Source organism: Bacillus rossius, chromosome 3, assembly GCF_032445375.1.
Source record: "Bacillus rossius redtenbacheri isolate Brsri chromosome 3, Brsri_v3, whole genome shotgun sequence".
Lineage (NCBI taxonomy): Eukaryota > Metazoa > Arthropoda > Insecta > Phasmatodea > Bacillidae > Bacillus > Bacillus rossius.
Window position 1 is genome coordinate 83,748,335 of NC_086332.1, and position 24,060 is coordinate 83,772,394.

At 49.2% G+C, this 24,060-nt stretch overlaps 1 long non-coding RNA gene across 1 annotated transcript in view; it reads left to right on the plus strand.

The window, feature by feature from the left end:
- LOC134530977 (uncharacterized) overlaps window positions 1-24,060 on the plus strand; it is a 44,919-nt gene extending 20,859 nt beyond the window's left edge. The window contains exons 2-3 of the long non-coding RNA XR_010074904.1: window positions 12,602-12,930; window positions 23,957-24,060. This is a non-coding gene — a long non-coding RNA (uncharacterized LOC134530977). The remainder of the gene's footprint in view (window positions 1-12,601; window positions 12,931-23,956) is intronic.

The following is a 24,060-nucleotide window of genomic DNA, read 5'->3' on the forward strand; positions in this document are numbered from 1 at the left end:
TGGTGCTGCCCGTTCTGGCCGTAACGGTTTGCCCGACGCGACTAGTCACACGCGCAGCTCACTTCCTCAGTGGCGGCTCACGATTCTTATGCGCGTGAGGGGCAGACTCGTATACGTGACGCGAAAGTTACAAAAGACACTGACATGGCACACGATATTTTGAAGCACAATACACTACACTAATACCTAGCTCTGGATAAACTGGGCTAGCAACACGTAGGCCCGTGTCTCCGGCGACTCTACGTGGTGACTAGGTGTGTCCCAGGGACTGAATCGTTATTAAGTTTGGTGGCGCACTGCCGTACGACGGTGATACATAAGCCCTGACATGACGAATTACACTTAGGCGAACAACTATTCCACTAACACATTACACTTGATAAACTGGGCTAGCAACACGTAGGCCCGTGTCTCCGGCGACTCTACGTGGTGACTAGGTGTGTCCCAGGGACTGAATCGTTATTAAGTTGGATGGCACGTGTTGCCTGCTGGCTGCCCCGTGCGGGCCAAAACTAAGTAGCCTGTAGGCTAGGTTGGGCATGAAGCGCCGACGTACAAACACATACTCTCCCCACAGTACTTACGTATGACGTAAAACACTCATCTCGGAGCACTGATTGAATTAAGTTAAGTACCTCATGGTAAATTTAGGCCGACCGCGGAACTATACAAAAGGTTGAAAAGAAATTACACTATGGAAAACTACATGTCGGTGAATGCAAAGGTTGAAGGTTCCGCGTTGCGCGCAGGCTGCCGGCCTGGTTGAGCTCTCGAAGGACACTGCAGGTGTCGCCGCGCGCGACCCCCCTCCCCCGCCAGCCCTCCCGCGGAAACGTGTGAATTTCGCGGGAAACTGAACCGGCCAGGTTCGGGACAAATCGCACATTGAAACATGATTTTGCAAAGACTTAATTATTAATTAATAAAAAATAATGTTTAATAAAATCCTGTGGAAAAACATAATTATAACAATTTGTTGTAGTGCGGCGGAAGGATATGCCACACCCGGCCGGATCCTTGCGCCGGTGTAGCACTCGTTGTATGGCGTTCGCCTCGACGCACGCACTACACTAAGCTTTGCGCACGGGCGCGTTCGGTGCACACGCTTCTAGGAGACGTTGATGAGGCATAGCGGTCTATGCGACATAGAGGAGCATTGGCGGTCGGCGTCAAATGCCCCCCCTTCTCTGAGACCGCTATGTGCATCAACGCCTCACTACACACACACACACACTTAAAGATACGCCGGCACACTGACCTGGTACACCCGGGGCGGCGTCGGGTACCTGTGGGTCAGCGTCATCGGCGGCCGAGGTGGGCGGCGGCGGCGTCGCGGCGCCTTCAGCGGCAGGCGGCGGCGCTCCCATGGCGGCGCACGTGGCAGGCGGCGGCATCGCGGCGCCTTCAGCGGCAGGCGGCGGCGCTCCCATGGCGGCGCACGTGGCAGGCGGCGGCGTCGCGGCACCTTCAGCGGCAGGCGGCGGCGCTCCCATGGCGGCGCACGTGGCAGGCGGCGGCGGCGCGGCACCTTCAGCGGCAGGCGGCGGCGCTCCCATGGCGGCGCACGTGGCAGGCGACGACGGCGCGGCACCTTCAGCGGCGCGCATGACGTGCGGAGGCGGCGCGGTGCTTTCAGCGGCGCGCATGGCATGCGCCGGTGGCGCGCCCACAGTGGCGTGCGTGGCGGCAGCGCGCCCTCGGTGACATGCACGGCGGGCGGAGACACGCCCACTTTGACGTGCACGGCGGGCGGAAGTGACACGCCCCCTGTGACGTGCGCGGCGGGCGGAGGTGACACGCCCCCTGTGACGTGCGCGGCGGGCAGAGGTGACACGCCCACTGTGACGTGCGCGGCGGGCGGAAGTGACACGCCCTCTGTGACGTGCGTGGTGGGCGGAGGTGACACGCCCACTTTGACATGCGCGGTGGGCGGAGGTGACACGCCCACTTTGACGTGCGCGGCGGGCGGAGGTGACATGCCCCCAGTGCATTGTGGTATGTCGTCGGCAACCTGGTTGTCTCCCGGACTGGGTCGCGATGTGGCCGCTTTGAGACGTGCGGCCGTGCCAGTCACTCTCCCAGTGGCTGGAGGCGGCAGCGTCGGTGGTGCTGGTGGTGGCGTGGTGGATCCGCAGTGACGCTGCGTGTGATCGGCGACCTGGCTGCCTGCCAGGCTGCATCTCCCTATGGCTGTGTCTGTGTGCACAGCCGCGCCTGTCGCTTTCTCAGCGGCTGAGGGCAGCGTCGGTGGTGCTGGAGGTGGCGTGGTGGATCCGCAGTGACGCTGCGTGTGATCGGCGACCTGGCTGCCTGCCAGGCTGCATCTCCCTGTGGCTGTGTCGGTGTGCACGGCCGCGCCTGTCGCTTTCTCAGCGGCTGAGGGCGGCGTCGGTGGTGCTGGAGGTGGTGTGTTTGAGTCGGCCTGACGTGTCCACCCGGTCTCCGCGTGCCAATCGTACCACAGTGGTTGGACGGGTGTGACGTCTTCCATCTGCGGTGAGGTCGTCACCACCCCATATGGCGGGGGCGGCGTCGGAGGTGCTGGAGGTGGCGTGGTTGAGTCGGCCTGACGTGTCCACCCGGTCTCCGCGTGCCAATCGTACCACAGTGGTTGGACGGGTGTGACGTCTTCCATCTGCGGTGAGGTCGTCACCACCTCATATGGCGGGGGCGGCGTCGGAGGCGGCGTCCTGTTGAGGACGGACGTCTGGGTTGTCAGTGACGCGGGCGGCATCATGGCTGTTACCGCGGCGTGGTGGTTGGCCGCGTGTGGCAGTGGCGATGCGGGCTGCGTTATGTGCTGTCGTAGCGGTGTCCGGATTACGTCCGGCCCCTCGGTGTCCGCTGCGGTGTCGTCCTCCTTCCATTCGTCCTGTTCTTCGTACTCCCAGTTGTCCCCTGGGCATGGGTAGCCCTCGCTTGCCCATGCCTCGTAGGCCTCCTGGAAGTCGTTCATTTCTAGTGACTCGTGGTGACTTGTGTGTCCCAGGGACTGAATCGTTATTAAGTTGGATGGCACGTGTTGCCTGCTGGCTGCCCCGTGCGGGCCAAAACTAAGTAGCCTGTAGGCTAGGTTGGGCGTGAAGCGCCGACGTACAAACACATACTCTCCCCACAGTACTTACGTATGACGTAAAACACTCATCTCGGAGCACTGATTGAATTAAGTTAAGTACCTCATGGTAAATTTAGGCCGACCGCGGAACTATACAAAAGGTTGAAAAGAAATTACACTATGGAAAACTACATGTCGGTGAATGCAAAGGTTGAAGGTTCCGCGTTGCGCGCAGGCTGCCGGCCTGGTTGAGCTCTCGAAGGACACTGCAGGTGTCGCCGCGCGCAACCCCCCTCCCCCGCCAGCCCTCCCGCGGAAACGTGTGAATTTCGCGGGAAACTGAACCGGCCAGGTTCGGGACAAATCGCACATTGAAACATGATTTTGCAAAGACTTAATTATTAATTAATAAAAAATAATGTTTAATAAAATCCTGTGGAAAAACATAATTATAACAATTTGTTGTAGTGCGGCGGAAGGATATGCCACACCCGGCCGGATCCTTGCGCCGGTGTAGCACTCGTTGTATGGCGTTCGCCTCGACGCACGCACTGCACTTAGCTGCGCGCACGGGCGCGTACGGTGCACACGCTTCTAGGAGACGTTGATGAGGCATAGCGGTCTATGCGACATAGAGGAGCATTGGCGGTCGGCGTCAATATATAAAACACCATAACGATACGACATTTAGTTTTTAAGATACAATTTTTTTAAACTGTCTATACTTACTATAAAAACCTACATTTTTAAGTAGGTAGGTAGGTATCATAAATGTTGTAAATACTGAACTATTTGGGTGATTTCAGTATAAATTTTTTCCAGTACTTTAAGATGTGTAAAATCATTTGGAAAAAATTAATACCGTTAAAAAAAATTGTTTAGATAAGAATTTTCTTTAAAATTTTGAAAAAATATAAGGAAAAAGCAGCGAGACTTTATGGACAATTTCATAGCTTGTTGTACATACAAGCTATTGATTGGTACCGATACGCTCTCGCTAGCTCTATCGAGAAAATTAATGTTACATTTTAAACCTGCACATACACTTCATGCTTTTTCCCTATTTTTTTTTTCAATTAAAAATAAATTGTGTAAAAAATAGTTATTTTTTAAATGATTTTGGACATCGTAAAATACTGGAAAAAATTGATAAGGATATCAACCAAAATGGCTCAGCATTTACCTACTTTTATTTATACTTAAAAATGTAAGTTTTATAAGTATCGAAAATAAAAAGAACGTTTCTTGAAAACTAAATGTCGTATCGCAATGGTTTTTGGATAAATAGATCTCTCATGATCTGTACTATTTACAATATATTCATGAAATGATAACTAAAAACATAAAAACCAAGGGAAATTTTATTTTAAGTAAGCCTGTGTTTTAAGGCTGCAGTCTGCCCGGGCACACACACGGTGCTCAAGATATCCGAGTGGGGTCTGTTTACAAAAAGTATGTAAGTGTTCGCTGAATGCCGAAGGGTACTTTTGAATTCGGATTAAGTTTTTAAACTGTGTTTTTAGTAGAGTGAAAATTGCTAAAAGGCGTGTTTTCGGAGTAATTTTTAGGCATAAAACAACCGATACAGAATCTTGAAACCACTTAAGGGCAGTGCAGTACACCTTTAACTTCATTTCTCGGTCATATAATGTTACGGTCACCGGTCAGTTCTCTCAGTTATCCTGTGACGACGAGAAGACTGCGCGCCAGTCCAGAGGAGACACTGCGCTAGGAGCACCAGCGAGCGTCGCGCTTATCATCCCGCCTCACTGACACACATAAACCCCGATCAGACGGCCAACTTTACATACATTTGCCGTCACCCGACCGATGTGAAAGGTCCGGGGGGTACCTGACGGGCGCTACGGGCGTCGCGATGCTCTGGTTGTCTGGAGGGGCGCCAGGCTAGCGGGCTGCTAGGCCGTTGGTGTGGGGTCGTGGGTACTCTGCCCCCGCGTGCCCCGCCAGGTACACGGCTTGAATGTAACCTGAATGGTTCTACGCTTGACTGTGAAGGCCGCTCGGACGTGTGGAGGACGGGGAATTACGGAAAATTAGTGTACACGAGTTGGCGAGAATACGTTTAATTTGTGAGTTTCACCGGGGGTCCATGTGGGTACACGGTACACTCTACAAGTCCGCTCCGCGGTTTATTCTCGCTACAAAAATTCTCACCAACACTAACACAGAAAAACATACCACTACGCGACACTGATGGTTACCGCGGCAGTCTCGCGGGACGCGGGTCGATGCTCGCTGGAGACGGCCAGCGCCGAACATTAACGGGTGCAGGGGGGGCTCTATGAGCGGGCTCCTTAATTAGGCGAAACACTTACGTGGGTGATACGATCTGCCGCACGGTATCACTATGAAGACGGTCGGGATAGGCCCGGTTCCGTAAAATACGCGCCGAGTCGACGTGGGCCGCTATGAATTAATGAGGTTTAAATTTAAAGATTTAGTATAGAATAAAAATTAATAAAATGAAAGAAACTTGGATGCTGCCCACGGACACACGTCTGTTCCCGGCGCGGAGTGGTTCGAGACTGCCGGACATGGCCGCCTCGCAAGGAAGAGAAACTTTCTCTTCTTTGTGAGTCGGCGTCAAAAAACATATATTAATTTAATTTACTATATTACCAGTTAAAACATGTTCCAGGTGCCCAATTAAAATGTAGCACCTGGTAATTGGGTGCTTAAGGCTTAACAATAGTTTTAATGTATTTAATTATTTAAAATGTGACATCAAGTTGGCGACTGTATTTATCAACATATTGTCTCACTGTGAGCTGTAATAGTTGGATTTCTTCTAATCTGACATGATCCTAGTCACGGACATTTTAATTAAGGCCAGTGGCCGCGGTGACTTTTAATAAGGTTTGTTGTCTATTGGGGTCACGCCCGGGACGCTCGCCTGACTCAATCCGGCTGGGCAAGGGGCGCGCTCCGAAAACGGGATACGGTACTGGCGGTGCGGAGCACGGGCTTAAAGGCCATGGTCGGTACGACGTCACATTTAAATTACGGACATGCCCTTTTAATGTTTACCTTTACTTCTGCTAATATTGTAAAGTTGTAGTCATTTAAATTTGTCCACAACTCTTTGAAGTTTACTGAGAGCTGGTCAAGTAGTTCATGCAGATTTTTAAGTTTTTGGTAGCAGAATTTTCTTTTAATACATGTTTTTGTTCTGCACGCGACACGACTGTAAATAGGTTGTGGATATTGTGGTCAGGAATCTGTAGTAGGTATGGTTTTTGGCTACATACTATAGTTTAAATCATTTTGGCATGTTTTTCCTGATATTTAAAAACATTGGTTAAAACATCGATGTATCGGTTGTCAGAACGATGTTTTTTGACATCGATGCTTTTTCGTTGGAACATCGATGTTCGTGATATCGATGTTTTTAAGAGCGATGTTGCATCCCTAGATATAATCTCACCCTAAAAAAAATCAAAGATTATCCACCTACGGAAAGATGGGAAACTCAGTGCTATTTATTATGCTACTAGTTGTACCCTAGCGCTCCAAGTAATTACTCGTGGAACTAAAAAGAAAACCGGCTGCGGGAAATTTGGGAGAGCTGAATTGTTGCCCCTTGGATGGGCAGCCTTCAAGATTTTTCTGACAGCGGTTAGTTTAGGTTAGGTTAGGTTAGTTTAGGTTAGGTTAGGTTAAGTTAGGTTAGGATAGGTTAGGTTAGGTTAGGTCACATTACAAACTAACCACTGTCAGAAAAATCCTGAAGGGCTGCCCATCCAAGCAGCAACAATTCAGACAACCTTTCAAAAACACTACTGTTAGAAAAATCCTGATGGGCTGCCCATCCAAGAGGCAACAATTCAGATAACCTTTCAAAAACACCACTGTTAGAAAAATCATGATGGGCTGCCCATTCAAGGAGCAAGTTTTTAGGATTATTTAAACTCTTAAAGGAGCATGTTTTCAGAAATTGGATGTGCTGCCCTTCCAGTCTCTGTACAAATAAACCACTGTCAGAAAAATTATGAAGGGCTGCCCTTCCAATGGGCAACAATTCAGTCGCCCCAGAAATTTGAATGTGGACATATGTGTGTTCTATTTAAAATAAAAAATTGATGCCGTCCCCTCTACCTCCTTTGATTTGTATGTGAATTTTATATGGTTCGTGATCTCAGGGAGGGTTCGGCTTGTGGCTAGAGGTAGGGGTTAACGCAGTAGGGCCTCCCGAGCTGTTATGGCCACTCGTGACGCCTGAAGAAAAACACAAAGTTACTGGTTGATGCCTGATTAATTTATTACGACACAGCCCTATACATAGTGCTGCCCGTTCTGGCCGTATCGGTTGTCCCGAATCTAATAGTCACCAGCGCAGCCCACTTCCTCAGTGGCGGCTCACAATTTTACTGCGCGTGAAGGACGTACTCTTGCACACGATGCGGCGGTTACAAATAAACTCTAACATGACTTATTAAACCCTGACGACAAACAACACTTCACTACTACATATTATGTATTACGCTTGGCTAATGAAACGTAGGCCCGAAACTCCGTTGACTCTATGTGACTCTTAGACGTGTCCCAGAGACTGACTCGTTAATAAGTTTGGTGGCACGTGTCGTCTACTGGTTTCCCCGTGCGGGCTGAAACTAATTAGCCGGTAAGCTAGGTTGTTGCGTGAAGTGCCGACGTAACGTCTCGTAGACTTCCCACAGTACTTACTTTATATGCTGAACACTCATCTTGGAGCACTGATTTATTTAAGTGAAATACCTCATGGTAAATTGAGGCCGACCACGGAACTGTACGTAAAAGATTAAGAAAAGATTACAACTATTGAAGTTACATGTCGGTGAAAGCAAGAGTTGATGGTTCCGCATTGCGCGAAGGCTGCCGGCCTATCCAAGCTCCTGAAGGACACTGCCCTCTCGCCGCGCGCGACCCCCCTCATCCCACCAGCCCTCCCGCAGAAACGTGTGATTTTCGCGCGAAACTGAACCGGCCAGGTTCGGGACAAGGCGCACAGTGAAACATAATTTTGAAAGGACTGAAATATTAAATTATGAAAATAATGTCTAATAAAAACCTGTAGAAAAATATACATAATTGCATTTAAGTAGTTCGGCGGAGGGATATGCCACACCCGGCCGTATCCTTCCGCCGACGCAGCACTCGTTGCCTGGCGTTCGCCTCGCTGCCCGAACTACACTTTGTTGCGTGCACGAGCGCGTTCGGTGCACACGCCTTTGCGATACGTTGATGAGGCATAGCGGTCTATGCGACATAGAGGAGCATTGGCGGTCGGCATCAAATGCCCCCCCTTTTCTGAGACTGCTATGTGCATCAACGCCTCGCTCCACACGCTGAGCACTTGACTGACGTCTGCCGCACTGCGAGCCCTACACTAAGCGGTGGCGTGGTGGTGTGTTGTGATGTAATGATTCTGCCCTGAATGCCTCTCCCACTCGATGAATGACAAGGGGGTACACCCTGACCCATGTCCGTTACCCCCCTGGAACTGGGCGGGGACGTGCGCCTCTCCTAGCACAATATGGTGACGTGGGTGGAGGCGTCAGTGTGGTCGGGGTGTAGTGTGGTGGTGGAATGGATGACGTGGATGGGGGGAATGATATGGGTTCGGCCACGTGTGTTGGCACCACTGGAACGCCCCCTACAGGCAGCGCCCGGGTGGAGTAGCTCGACAGTGACCTGGACCACTCGTACTCCACCAGGTAGGCCGGGGGTCGACGGGCCCTCTGTGGTCGTGTAGTGGGGACGGTGTTGGTGTGTGTCTCTACTGGGCAAAGTGTGGTAGGCTCTCTCGTGTGTCTGGTTGCGTGGTCGGTAAACTCATCTCCACTGCAGGGACAGGGATGAACTCTACCGGCTCGCTGTCGTATGCGCAGCACGTCCTGACCGGGGCCCGACGTCTGCGTGTGGGGCGCCTACCCTTCCTGTCCGGTGTCTACTCACCGTCCTCGGGCTCGTCCACGGACACCCGGAACGTGGCGTCCGCCAGGCTCAGGTCCAGCGGCCAAAGTGACTCGTCGTCCTCCTCAGAAACCTCTCCCCCCTCCTCATCAGGGAACCAGACAAACGAACTCCCTACCTCCGCGGGGACATGCGGAACTGTGACCAGTGGCACCGGGGACCTGATCGGGGTGTCACCGGGGACCTGATCGGGGTGTCCCCGAGGTTGGGTTTGGTGCATTCGGGTGCCTGATCGTGTTTACCCCCGTCTAGGTCGCCCGTGTGCGTGTCCCCCCAGGTGGCGAGTTCGGGTTCTGCTCCTTCCTGCGGTGTCTCTGTGGCATCCTGTAGTGTGGGGGGTGGAGAAGAGGGGGTCGTTGGGCCAACTCTGACCCCGTGCGTGACTAAGCGCAGGTCGTCCCGATGTACTTTAGTGGGTTGCCCCCTTGGCGTCCGGACCGCATAGGATGAGGGGCCCGTCCTCCACAAGACCTCCCGCGGCTCAGACCATCTGAGTGCTAGCCCCGCACAAAAGTTCCGTGCCCCGGATGACAAGTGGTGCTGCCTGACATACACCAGCTGACCTGGCTGGATCGGGGGGTGGGGGGTGACTACTCAGGGTCGTGTGGGACGCCAGGAATTGGGCCTGTTGATGTATGGCGTCTCCCTCCCCTCCTCACGATTGGGGCGCACCACTGTGCCCATGGCGACGTCGGCCACCCTGGTCTCCCCGGGCAATGCCAAGATTTTCCCGTACTGTAGCTCGGCAGGGGAATGACCGGTGACGGCGTTGGTGCGGCACCGGAGACAATATAGCAGCTTTGGCAGGTGGACGTCCCACTTGGAGTGGTCGTTCCCCAACCTTAGCCGCAGCTGCGCCTTGACCTCCTGGTTTCTCCTTTCAGTGGGGTTGGCCTGGGAATGGTAGATGGGGGTGGTGTGGTGGTCGAGGACCCATCGGCAACCGTCAGCTCGCCAGCGCCTCCCGCTGAACTGACAGCCATTGTCCGTCAACAGCACGCGCACGAAACCATACCGCGGGAAGATTTCATGGTCAGCAGGGCGGCTATTGTTCCGGCGCGAACGTTGGACACCGGGAAGGCCTTGACCCACCGGGTGAAAATGTCGGTGATGACGACCAAGAACCTCTTTCCCCGGGTGGTCCGCGGGTAGGGCCCCATTATGTCCAGGGCAAGGGTGTGAAATGGGTCACGGGGTCGGCGGGGACGCTGCTGTTCCACTCCGTCAGACCGCCTCGTCTTCCCCTGCTGGCACTGCTGGCAGTGCCACACCAGGTACCGCACGTCCCGCATCACCCCTGGCCAATGGAAGGTCTTACGGATGTCTAGTTGTGTCTGGTGTGCACCCGGGTGGCCCGCCAGCTCGTGCGTGTGGTGGAAGCCCATGACCTGATTACAGGCACCGAGCGGCACATGAAGGCGCCAGGCGTCCATGTGTCCCGGTACCCGGGTCTCCAACACCCCGTCTATGCACCTTTGGTAGGGGTGAGCCTGCTCTCCACATTACCGCACCTCGGCTGTGTGGGGTCGTCTGTCCACTGGGCCTGTTTCACGAACTCGACTAAGTCGCTCAGGGTCCCCACAGGCAAGACGGCGAGATGGTCGGGGCCCCTTGGGATGTGAATCAAGGTTTCGGGAGCCTCCCCTGGAGTGACTGGCGGCGCGACTCTCTCTCTGGCGGCAACAGCTCTTCCTAGTCCTGGTCATCCTGAAAGGTGATGTGTGGGTCGGGATGGTGCGACAGTTCGTCGGCGAAATGGTTGTCCCGTCCAGGGATGTGCTCGACTGCGAAGTCGAAGTTCTGGTGCATCAGCACCCACCTCGTGAACTTCGACTTGCAGCCCTGAGCGGAGTCCAGCCAGCGGAGACACTGGCTGTCCGTCCGCAGCGTGAACCGGCGGCCCTCCAGGTGGTGGCAGTAGCGGCGCATAGCCCAAATGCCGGCCATGCACTCCTGCTCATTCACATGGTACCGCCGTTCGGGCTGGCCGCACTTGGCGCTGGCGTACTCCACCACCCGGCGCACGTCTTTGTCCCCCACCTGGTACAGGACGGCCCCCATCCCCTCCTGACTGGCATCTGTCTGAAGGTACAGGGGGAGGTCAGGCTGCAGACGGGCAAGCTGGTGGCACTCGCGGAACTGCTGCTTTTCCGCATCCAGTGCCGCGTCCGCTCCGCTAGTCCACTGAAACCGGAGCTTGAGTGACAGCAAGTACGTCATCGGGGCTGTGATATTGGCGAAATGAGGAATGAATGAGCGCAGGCAGTTGAGTAGGCCCATCAACTTCTGCAGCTGCTTGCGGGTTCGTGGGGCGGGTTTTGACTCAATCAGGTTCAGGTGCTTTGGCAGGGGCCGGCAACCCTCGGCATCCACTATGTGCCCCAAGTACTCCAGTTCGGCCGCGCCCACGTGGCATTTCTGTGGCGCGCACGTGAGGCTGTGTCTGGCCAGCCGCTTAAGGACCAGGCCGAGGTGCCGGGCGTGGTCCTCCCACGACCGTGACCAAATGATGATGTCGTCCAAGTACGCGGCGGAGAACTCGCCCGCGTACCCTTCTAACACACATACCATCATGGCCTGGAAGGTCGCAGGGGACGTCCATCAGCCCGAACGGCATGGCACAGAACTGGAAATGTCGGCTGTCAGGTGCAGTAAATGCGGTCTTCGGACGGTCCTCTGGACGTACGGGCACCTGCCAGTACCCGGACTTGAGGTCCAGGGACATGAAAATGCGGACGTCGCCCAGCCCTGCCAAAGTGTCCGTGATATTGATAAGCAGTGGTGGGGCAGGTATGGTTACAGAATTGACTGGTTTGAAATTAACGCAGAAGTGCATGGAGCCATATTTTTTGTTCGCCATGACTATCTGGCAGTTAGTTGTGCGGCGACTCACTGGGTTCGATGACTCCATCGCGTAGCATTTCTGTGATTTGGGTCTGGATGACGTGCCTCTCGGTTGGTCCGAATCCGTACGGCTTCACAAACTGGGGCTGGTGAGGACGGGTGGGTATAGTGTGTTCTGTGGTTGTGGTACAGCGAAGCATGTTCGTGGCTGCAAAAACCTGAGGTTGTTGGCACAGGACACTATTTATGAGCTCTACATGGGCAGCGGGTACATCGTTTCTCAGGTCTGCGAGCGTGCTAGGTTTCCCCTGCTCGGCGGGTTTGCAGATAGCCTAGTGCGCTGCTCGTGATGGCCAACGTGTAGACTCCCCTCCCTGACCTCCACAGTGGCGTCCTCCTGCGCCAGCCAAGGCAGTCGCAGGATTAGCATCTCCCGTAGCCCCTCTACGACTAGTGCTGCTGTGTGGCTGAAATGATCTCTGATGGAATGGTGATGTGCATGCGATCGACAATACGAGCTGTTGCCCCCTTAGTCGCTAAATGTACCTCCTCCGCACATGAGTCAATGTCTCGTAAGCTCGAGCACTGAGCTGACACATACGTGTGGCTGGCAGCAGTGTCGACAAGAGCATGCACTGGCTGTTCATTCATCCTGACGGGAATTCTGAATAACTGGCCCGCCCCAGGTCCCGACTGCCCTAATTGGAACGACTCACCGCATTGTTCCAGGGGCGCTGCTGCTGCCGTCAGGCGGTCCGCAGGTGCTGCCAGTGTCCCCGGGGCCCCCTGGTGTCTGGTGCGGCTCGCCGACGACCCGGTGCGGGCCGCTAACGGGCGGAGTGCGCCGCGCCCGTCCGTCATGACGGGGTACGCTGGTGCGTACTTGGGCACCGCAGGTGCTGCTGGTGTCGCCGGGGCCACCTGGTGTACGGTGGGGCTCGCCAACGTCCCGTTGTGGGCCGCTGACGGGCGGTGGGCGCCGCGCCCGTCCGTCCTGATGGAGCGCGCTGGTGCATCCATGGGGACCGCATATCAAGCCAGCCTGTCCCGGTATCTCTGTAAGAATTTTACGGGGTCTTAGTGCTCCGGCCCCGTCAACTCCGGTAGCTTGAGAGTGCCGCCGGGGCGGGGTGTGGTATTGGGTGGTGGTGCTACTGGCTGTCTGTCTAGCACGAGCTCGCATGCGCGGCACATAAATAGCCCATTTCTAAAGTTAAGTAGCTCGCATGCCTCGCGGTACCACATTGATGGCGCTCCAAGCTGTTACTCGCGGAACTAACAAAAAAACTGGCTGCGGGAAGTTTGGGGGAGCTGAATTGTTGCCCCTTGGATGGGCAGCCCTTCAGGACTTTTCTGACAGCGGTTAGTTTAGGTTAGGTTATGTTAGGTTAGGTTAGGTTAGGCTAGGATAGGTTAGGTTAGGTTAGAGTAGGTAAGGTTAGGAAAGGTTAGGTTAGGTTAGGTCACATTACAAACTAACCACTGTCAGAAAAATCCTGAAGGGCTGCCCATCCAAGGGGCAACAATTCAGACAACCTTTCAAAAACACCACTGTTAGAAAAATCCTGATGGGCTGCCCATCCAAGGGGCAAGTTTTTAGGATTATTTAAACTCTTAAAGGAGCGTGTTTTCAGAAATTGGATGTGCTGCCCTTCCAGTCTCTGTACAAATAAACCACTGTCAGAAAAATCCTGAAGGGCTCCCCTTCCAATGGGTAACAATACAGTTGCCCCAGAAATTTGAATGTGGACATATGTGTGTTCTATTTAAAATAAAAAATTGACGCCATCCCCTCTACCTCCTTTGATTTGTACATGAATTTTATATGGTTCGTGATCTCAGAGAGGGTTCGGCCTGTGGCTAGAGGTAGGGGTTAATGCAGTAGGACCCCCGAGTTGTTATGGCCACTCGGTATGACTGAAGAAGAACACAAAGTTACTGGTTGACGCCTGATTAATTTATTACGGCACAGCCCTATACATAGTGCTGCCCGTTCTGGCCATATCGGTTGTCCCGAATCGAATAGTCACACGCGCAGCCCACTTCCTCAGTGGCGGCTCACGATTTTACTGCGTGTGAAGGATGTACTCTTGCACACGATGCGGCGGTTACAAAATAAGCTCTAACATGAGAAATTATACCTTGACGAATAAAACACTTCACTATTACACAATATGTATTACACTGGGCTAATGACACGTAAGCCCGTATCTCCGGCGACTCTACGTGACTCTTAGACGTGTCCTAGAGACTGACTCGTTAGTAAGTTTGGTGGCATGATACCGTGCAGCGGTTACAAATAAACTCTAACATGACTTATTGAACCCTGACGACAAAAAACACTTCACTACTACATATTACGTATTACGCTGGGCTAATGACACGTAGGCCCGAAACTCCGGTGACTCTACATGACTCTTAGACGTGTCCCAGAGACTGACTCGGTAATAAGTTCGGTGGCACGTGTCGCCTACTGGCTGCCCCGTGCGGGCTGAAACTTTGCGAGACGTTGATGAGGCATAGCGGTCTATGCGACATAGAGGAGCATTGGCGGTCGGCGTCAAAATTTTTATGGAAATATTTCAACTAACATACTTAATTTGATAATTAAAATCTTTTACAAAGGAAACTAAATAGCAATTCTACAAGTAGAACTACTTGTATAGTTAATTATATGAATATTCATCTGTAAAAGACAAATAGTTAGTTTTATTTCCTCTAAAAGTATTGCTTTGTAACATTGTCTGTGTGGGATATAAAAATACGTATACACACATACATTTTATTAAATTTCTAAATTTATAATATATATTCTTTTTAATTACAGTAAATAAACCTAATGAAAAAATATCAAATAAAAAAATTGCCACCTACTATTAGCTTACCTCAAAAAAAAAATATGATTTTGAATTAAAGCTTCACATTAATTCCTTACCCCAGAGAAATCTGGGGAAATACAGCAGGAATCTAGAATTGGGTGTATTACTTTCTGCTCTCCTCTTCTCCCGTCATTCCCTCTCTCTCTCCTTCCTCCAGAGCGGTCTTCGGGATTACGCTCTGGAATCCTTCGCTGGAGCGGCCTTCGGGATTACGCTCTAGCATCCCTCCTCCCCTGGAGTGGCCTTTCGAGGATTATGCCCAAGGACCCCCCCTCCTCTGGAGTGGCCTCTTGAGAATCACGCTCTAGGACCTTTCCCCTCCCTTGTTTCCCTGCCCAGCAAGAGGGCAGGACGCAGGCATCTCAGACAAGCGCCAACATCGGATAGTCAAGGAGCAGCTGCCAGCATACCAGCAGGTCTTTCACCCTACCTCAAGCCACTCCAGCACTGGATGCTGTTGCCGGGACACGTCAATTTGGCGCCCAACGTGGGGCCTGTGTCAGTCTAGATAGGCTGAGGACCAATACCTACCACCGCTAGAGCTTCTCATCACAGCCGGAGCAACATCCACTTCCAGGAGTGCAGTAAACACCTGGTGGTACCCAACCCATATGAAAGATGTCATCTGGATCCTGTGCAGCACCTAACTGCAGTGCACCAGATGGAACTAGCATTCCTTGTGTATGCTGCAATGCACAGTTTCACCTACAATGCATTGGTTTCATGGATCAAGTCATTGAACAGGCATATATCCACATAAGCCAGCCCTGCAGACAACTTCTGGTGGAGAAGAAGCCAACAGTTCCAGCTCCCCGGCGCTGCTTTGCGCCGAACTGCCTTGGGACAGCACTAGTCCTCGTCACCTGCCAAGCCAGCGATCGCGACTACCATCTCGCCTGTCTAGGCTGGGAAGATACACCACTGAACCTTGCTGGTATGTCATTTACCTGCGCCCAGTGTAGAGTTAATCCCATTGCACCTTCAAGTACAAGATCTGCAAGTGCACCTCGGCCCTTTAGAGGTCTGGATCATGAGGACCCTGTGCAATCCGTCCACCAATGGGAGAAGTACAAGATCTGCAAGTGCACCTCGGCCCTTTAGAGGTCTGGATCATGAGGACCCTGTGCAATCCGTCCACCAATGGGAGCAAGCCCTACGGGCATATGCAATCCACCCCACCGAATGGGTGGACCGGATAGGTCCATTACTACTTGGGGTAGCCTCTAGATGGTGGAATAACCATGAAGGGCTCTATGATACCTGGGAAGAGTTCACAGGGGGCTTCCTGAACCATTTTGGAAACCAGCCAAGACTGGCAAACCTTGCCGCCCAATTATATGGTACCAAACAAAAGGAAGGAGAGGATGTCGAAAGTTTCTTACTACAAAAAAAAAACTTTATGAGAGGCTACACACAGGGAGAGACCCAAATGAATTTCTCCCTACCTTGTTGGAGCTGGTGCGGCCCAACCTACGGCCATTTCTGCGGCATCCACCTCCCGAGAATTTATCCGAACTTATGGTTCGAGCCACTGCCGTGCAGCGAGACTGTCTCGAAACTAGGGGCTCTGTAACAAGCAAACCATGGTCACCACCAACCCCGGTACAAGAATATGCTACCCCAAACAAAATATTGCCAAAGTGTTGGCACTGTCCTGAACATAACTTTCATCAAGACTGCCCAGAGCTCTGCTGCAAACAGTTTGAAAGGAACAGCCTCAACACAGTAGGCCCCTGGAGGGAAAAAGTGGTGCCAACGAGACCTACCCCTACACCCAAGGTAGAAGACCTCAACTCCCAAGCTCGACTCTAAAGTAGACCGACCCCGAGCATTATGTGCATACAGCACCACCCACAACAAGAACTGCCAAGAGTCAAGGTGCAACTGGACTCACAGCCCATTCAGGCCCTTATCGACTCGGCCACTACCACTATTTTGTGCGCGAGAGTGTTATGCAGATAACAGGCACCCCTATTAAGTCCCAACCCCAAATGGCCCAGCTTGCCACCCAGGTATCCACCATGACCTTACTGGGCAATGCTGTGGTGCAATGCTGCATAGCCGATGTGGAGATGGAGATCCCATGTCTAGTCGCAAAGGACCTTCGAGAAGAACTCGTGCTGGGCCAAGATTGGCTCACGCAGCTGCAGGCGACATTGGACTTCGAAGAAAAAACTATACTCTTCGGACGAATGTCCCGCCGAACTCTTAACTGGGGCACCACAGGAATGTGTGACCCGAACACCACTAATCAAAGTGGTGTTAACACTAATCGTGGAATCTGCATGGAACAACAAAGAGACCACCCTATGGTTGTGTTGGCGCAAGGTGACCAGCGACCCGAAGAAACTCCTTCCCCACACTCTGCCACAACCGAGCTGAGCCAAAATAACTCAGGCAGTGGTTTTCAGTGGTGCCAGAAAGGAGAAACTGTTATGTTTTTTGCTATCACTTTATTTAACATTACAAAGTTCATATACACTCATCATTCAAACATCTATAACTTTTAAAATGTCACTGCTGTATTCCAACTGCCATCTTCACTATATTGTTTTTTGTGCAGTCCTGCCAACCTATGCCCATGTTTGTGCAGTCCTGCTAACCTATGCCCATGACATCCCCCCTTCTTTATAGAACCTGAAAAGACGCTAGTCTTGTTTTTATACAGCAGCGTTACTCAAACAACTCAAGTTACTATAGAGATCAACATCATTAAGTCACATTATGAAGTCATCGGTTATGTTATAGTGTTATAGATCAAGTTTTTGAGGAGGTACTATGATTCTTCCACTTCGTGTCATTTTGAATGAGGATTCTTCCACAGGTTCTTGACAGAATCCAAGAAAATCAGGTGAGCTTGCCCTCGAATCGGAGTCTGTGCTGGCGGCTGCCTGGAACAAACGTTTAGGAATGACTCCTCCTGATGTCTCCGCTATTTGTTCCTTCTCTTCGTTTGTTATTGGAGGCGAGATGGCACCAATGGGTTTTAGAAACCAGGAATTTCTTCTGTATCGTCCACGGGGTGTGTCAATCACATATGATCGAGAATTTGGTATGGGTTCTACCACGGTTGCTGGTACCCAGTGTTTGTGTGCTTCTCGATACATGACACGATCACCACACTTTAGTTTACCTGGCATGGTTTTGTTTTTGTTAAATAAGTCATGATCCTGCTGTCGCAGATTTTTCAGGTTTTTGAAGACTCCTTTCACTACTGCCGGTAGTAAAAGCTTGTCACTTGTTGGTAGTAATGTTCTTGTCCGCCTTCCCATTAAGCATTGAGCAGGTGAACCAATCATACCCCTAGGCGTGTTCCTGTGATGCAGGAGAGCTAACATGATATCGGTGCCTTCCTCGTGGCATTTTGAAATGAGATTTTTCGCTTCTTGGACGTAACGTTCAGCCAAGCCATTGGAACGGGGAAAGTGGGGGCTGAATATGCGCAGCGTAAATTTCCATTCCATTCTAAAGGATTCGAATTCCTGAGAAGTGTATTGAGGGCCTCCATCTGTTCTCAGTTCATCGGGAATGCCATGCAGAGAAAACCAGCGCTTCAATTCCCTGATGACAGATTCACTTGTTGTTGATGTCATACATACAAAATCAAAAAATCCAGAGTAACTGTCTGCAATGACTAGGTAATTTGATCCTTTGAACTGGAATAGGTCAGAGCCAACATACATCCATGGGCGAGAGGGAATATCTACCTCAGTAAGACATTCTTGCGGAGAGTCTCTTTGTAGTTTCCGGCAAGTAAGACATTTATGCACATATTCTGTAATGTCTTGAGTCATTCCTGGCCAGAACACATGATCTCTTGCCAATTTCAGGGAGCCTTCGATTCCCTTGTGAGCACAGTGCAGGTGGGAAAGAACAAGTGCCTTCATGGTCTCTGGAATCAGTGTCCTTGTTCCTTTAAAGATAATGTCATTATAAACTGCTAGGTCTTCTCTGTAGGTCCAGTATTTTTGCAGACTCGATTTTAACAGTTTACGTTTCTCTGGCCATCCCTGTAGGATTGCGTTGCGCAAGTCTGACAGTTCTTCACCTGAGTCTATTGCTTTTTTAAGATCTGAAATTCTCTCTTTTGTCATGGGAACCACAACACTAATTTCGAAGGTTGGTTGTACTTCGGTTTCCACCACACTATTGCAGTCTCTGCTGAGGGTATCTGCAATATACAGCATTGAACCTTTTTTGTAGGTCACGGTAGGATTGTATGGCAGTACTTCAAACAGGATCCGTTGTAGTCTTGCAGGAGCATCCAGGAGTGGTTTTTTGAATATTGCTTCTAGTGGCTTGTGATCCGATTCTACTAGCAAGCAATGATTTCCCCAGATATACTCATGAAATTTCTTACAGGCTGTTAAAATGGCAAGGGCTTCTTTTTCAATCTGACTGTAGTTCAGTTGAGCTTTGGTCATTGCTTTGGAAGCATACGATATTGGCTGATTTTCTTGCAACAGCACTGATGCTACTGAGTGGCTGCTTGCATCTACGGACAGAGTCACTGGTTTTGTGTGATCATAATACCTTAACACTGGTGGGGACCTGAGACATTGCTTTAGTTTCTCAAACGCAGCGTCTTGTTCGTTGTCCCAATGCCATGCTACATGTTTTTCGAGATTCTGTCAAGTGGGGCTGACAATTCAGAGACGTTTGGAATGAATTTGGATAGATAGGTTACCATGCCAAGAAATCTCTGTAATTCTTGCACTGAGGTGGGCTTCTTGATTCGTTCAATGGTTTCTACTTTTTCCGGGTCTGGTGACATCCCTGCACTCGACAGGATGTGTCCAAGGAACTTTATTTGTTCTTGGTTGAATTTGCATTTACCAGGATTTAGTTTCAGGCCAGCGTGCTTCAGTTTGTCAATAACTTTCTTTGTACGAGCGTCTAACTCATTTTTGGTAGAAGCATGGATTAAAATATCGTCCATAGAACACTCTGTACCTTCAATGTCTGTCAATATGTGACTCATGATTTGCTGAAACACTTCAGGAGCTGAGGCCAGTCCAAACGGCATGCGTTTACATGCATATCTTCCCCAAGGTGTCGCAAATGTTAAGTATTTTGATGTCCTGCTTGAGACTTTTATTTGCCAAAAACCCTTTCTGCAGTCCAACAATGTGAAGTGTTTTGATCATTTTACACGTGTAGCAATTTCTTCGATTGTTTGAAGAGGAAAGTGTCGCCTCTTCAAGTTTTTGTTGATGTCGGAAGGGTCAATGCATATTCGTACCTTATCGTTTTGACGTACTACCACCATTGGTGAAACGGCTGGAGTGGGTTCTGTGATAGATTCAATTATACCATTGGCTACCATGTTATCTAATTCTTTTTTTACCTTATCTCGTATGGGATAAGGGACCCTTCTGGGTGGGTGCACTTTGAGGTTAGGTTGATCCACAAGATCTATGTCGTACACAAAACCCTTTAAACATCCAATTCCATCAAACAAGGGATCGTGTGTGTCAACTGTTTCAAGTCTTTTTATAAACTCTAGATTTTCACAAGTCCTCCTTCCCAGTACACACTGATGGCCATTTGCAACTACCAAAAATTTCACCATGACCACTTTATTTCTGTTAGTTACCACTCGTGACTTTGTTTCACCAAGTACTGGTACCGAGTCTTTGCTGAATGACACTAAATATTTAGTTTTGGACGGATTGACTTTTAGTTCACATTTGGCTACGGTTGAGGTTGTTAGGATGTTGCACTTGTTACCTAGTCGTTGGAAATTAGAATGGCAACAAGAGCTTAAGGAAACACAGAGCAATGTATAACACATATTTAGTACGGCATGTACAGAGATTTATTCACACATTATACAAACACATATAATCCTCATACATTAATATAAATTTTCTTATTATGTTGGCTGTTACACATTACTGCTACAATTCATGTTCCAGCGATTACCAACAAAACACCTGAAATAAACTTATACAAAATTACGTACCATTCACTACTTTTTAAACATTTTCTCATAACCACACGAATTATTCCTCAATAAATAATTCTAACTGGACCCTTTTCTTTTAGTTATAATTACAAATTCTTTTTAATACAAAATACTTAAACCTTCACTTACAGATCAAAATTAGACATTGTTTTAACAGTACCAGAGACTTAGGAACGAGATATTTCTAACACAATTTAAATTTCAACACTTCTCCCCAAATAAAATTGGCTAAAATCTTCAGTGTCGTTTAAGTGATAGCGGCGAGTGTTTTTTTATTTCCGTTGATCCTTGACCTGATCACCCCAGTCGGACCGGAACATCGACGGAGCGAATTTCTTTATTCTACCTCTGCCGCCGTGCTGATTCCCTGATACTTGCACATTTTCGCCGGCTCTTAATTCACACTATTTGGTAATAAAACGAACACTATACTAGTGTTGAGAATTGGAGACAAATCACCTAACATGCTGTTGCTTGAAATTATTTTAAAACAGTTTTTCATTAAAAATTTACCTCCTTGTTTATGTTCATAGGTAGTCTTAAACGCCACGACTGATAGTCCCGCTAATGCCACTGCACTACGCCCTTAACGTTTTAATCAAGTAGTAGCACCTTTTATTTTCACCGTATTAATAGAACGAGAAAATATATTTTTCTTTAAAGTATTGCTGAGCAGAACTCTGTTATGCTCCTAGTCGCAAACCACTTCATGACCCTCGGCGGAATTTTCTACGTTCCCCTTGGTCATTTTACTGCAAAGTCCGACACATACTTTTTACTTCCAAAGTCCCGTGCCAACTTGCAAATTGTTACTGGGCTACCACTGAATTATTACCAAGTCCGTAACTGACTTGTATAATTTGCGGCCTCTCTTACCGCCTTTTTCGGGATCCGTGCGCAGCTTGAAGACCTCAGCGGGCAGCCTTTCGGCGTCGATGATCGAAGGTGCGGGTCGTGGTCACCGCATTATTCACGCAGCCGGTTGAGAGAAGACTCTGTGGAACTCGTGCTAGCAGCCTGCTTATATACTCGCTGCGCTCCATACTAAAACAGCGAGGAATATTCTGGACATCCTGAATCGGAAACGCGGCTCGGAAACTTCCGACCACGTCCACGTGCTCCGATCAAAGGCGATTCGGCACGAGTGGACCCGAGGATCTGCTATCCAACGCGCATCAATTGAAATTCGCGCGCCGAGTCCGTGCAGTGTATGGCGGGTGGTATCCCACTAGCCCGCAGGGGCGAGTTTCCTCGTTACGCACTACCAACCTGCGTAACACACTGTGCACCAGTATCCAGTTTGAATCTAATTTTATGGTTTTTGGGTAATATTAGAGTTTCCATCCAATCGAGTTCATCATTATCTTTAGACAGGGTGGAAACCAGAAAGTGCTCACCAGGCTCCACGTTCCTTTCAGGTTGCTGTAGTTCGCCTGGAGCGAATGAACGAGTCATTGTGTTCACTTGCCTTGCCTTACACTTCTGTGCAAAATGTCCTTGTTTACCACACTTTCTGCATGATTTTCCGAATGCAGGACAAGATCTTGGTGGGTGTGTAAATCCACACCTGGAGCACTGGTATTCCTTAGGTGGTGACGATTTTTTCTTTACCGTTTGTGGCCCTATACCCACTTGTTCTAAGCGGACTGTGTCAATATTTGCTGAAACACCTGCTGTCATAGTACTCAGTTGTTGTTTTGTGAGTTCCGTAGCTCTACAAATTTTCACTGCTTGATCAAATGTCAGTTTCTCTTCTGCCAGTAGTCTTTCCCTCACTTTGTCACTAGCTACACCCACAACGATTTTGTCACACAGCAAACTTTCAGATAAGTCTCTGAAATCACATTTCTTTCCTTGGTTAATGATTGTTGTGAGAAAATCATCGAAAGGTTGGCTTTCCGCTTGCATGATTTTATTAAAGATGTACCTCTCATAGGTTATGTTGGCCTTGGGTGTGAAGTGTGCGTCAAATTTCCCTTTGATAACCTCAATGTCTTTTTCTTCATCACTGTTGAGTGAAAACGTGTTGTAAATATTTGCAGCATCCTGTCCAATGATCGTCATGAATGTGGCTACTTGTATTTCAGGACTTTTCTTCATCAGGTTAGTAGCTACTGCATACCATTCGAATTGCTGAATCCACGATTTCCAAGCGATAGCCATGCCCTGTTCAGTTATTACTAACTGTTTGGGTGGCTTCAGACTCACTCCCGATTCCGTGGCCATTACAACATCTGATAGCAATACTTGTTTAATAACTTGGTTCTAATATCCTCAGTTTATCCCGGGTTTCGGCACCATATTATGTTTTTTGCTATCACTTTATTTAACATTACAAAGTTCATATACACTCATCATTCAAACATCTATAACTTTTAAAATGTCACTGCTGTATTCCAACTGCCATCTTCACTATATTGTTTTTTGTGCAGTCCTGCCAACCTATGCCCATGTTTGTGCAGTCCTGCTAACCTATGCCCATGTCAGTCATGGAGACAGCCGCAGAGCAAGATGCAACCAGAATAAAGAGTCCTTTCCAGACCGAGGAATATGGATTCCCCAGAACAGGATTCACCTGCAGCCATGGAGACAGACAGCAGATCAAGGAAACACATTTAATGTTGATTTATTAGATTATATGTGTATAGTTATTTAGTGGTAGCAATTTAAATAATGAAAATAAACATAAAATGTGCACTACAAAGGATAATATTGAGAATCGGCTCAAAAAATTACTAGAAATTTCAGAGTATTCTTGCACAAAAACATGGGCTGAATTGTAATGATGTAACATCACAGGCACTGTTCACACAGACATTTATTAAGAAATCATTAGGATTTTCATGATAAATTGAAGTTTTCTTTTAAAACTTTGCTTAAAATGTGTTATAATACTATGTCATGGGCCTCTTTGCATTAACCAGACACCACTAAATTGATTATTAGGAATGTAAATAGCATGTTCAGAAATTCCCAGGGAAGAAGTATTCCTGCTTAATAAGTTTGAAAAAAAATGCATAGGTTGCAATACCAATTTGTCCTTTGTCCCTTTTAAGATGCTTTCAGTTTTTAAATTTATCATTGGCTTCAGAAACTTTTTTTTTCTGTTTGCATGTTAATTTAAAAATAAATAATGTAACAACTTAGTGTCTACATGTTTAAAAATCTCACATACATGTCATAATTCACATGAAACAAGTCAAAAATAATTGTTTTTTTTTCTTTCTTTTTTTTCAGAAAAAATCTCCAAGAACATCTGCATAGAGAGTCCGTTAAAAATATCATGTATTGTGTATATAATATATATATATAGTTTTTTTTATAAATGTCTACTTCTCAGA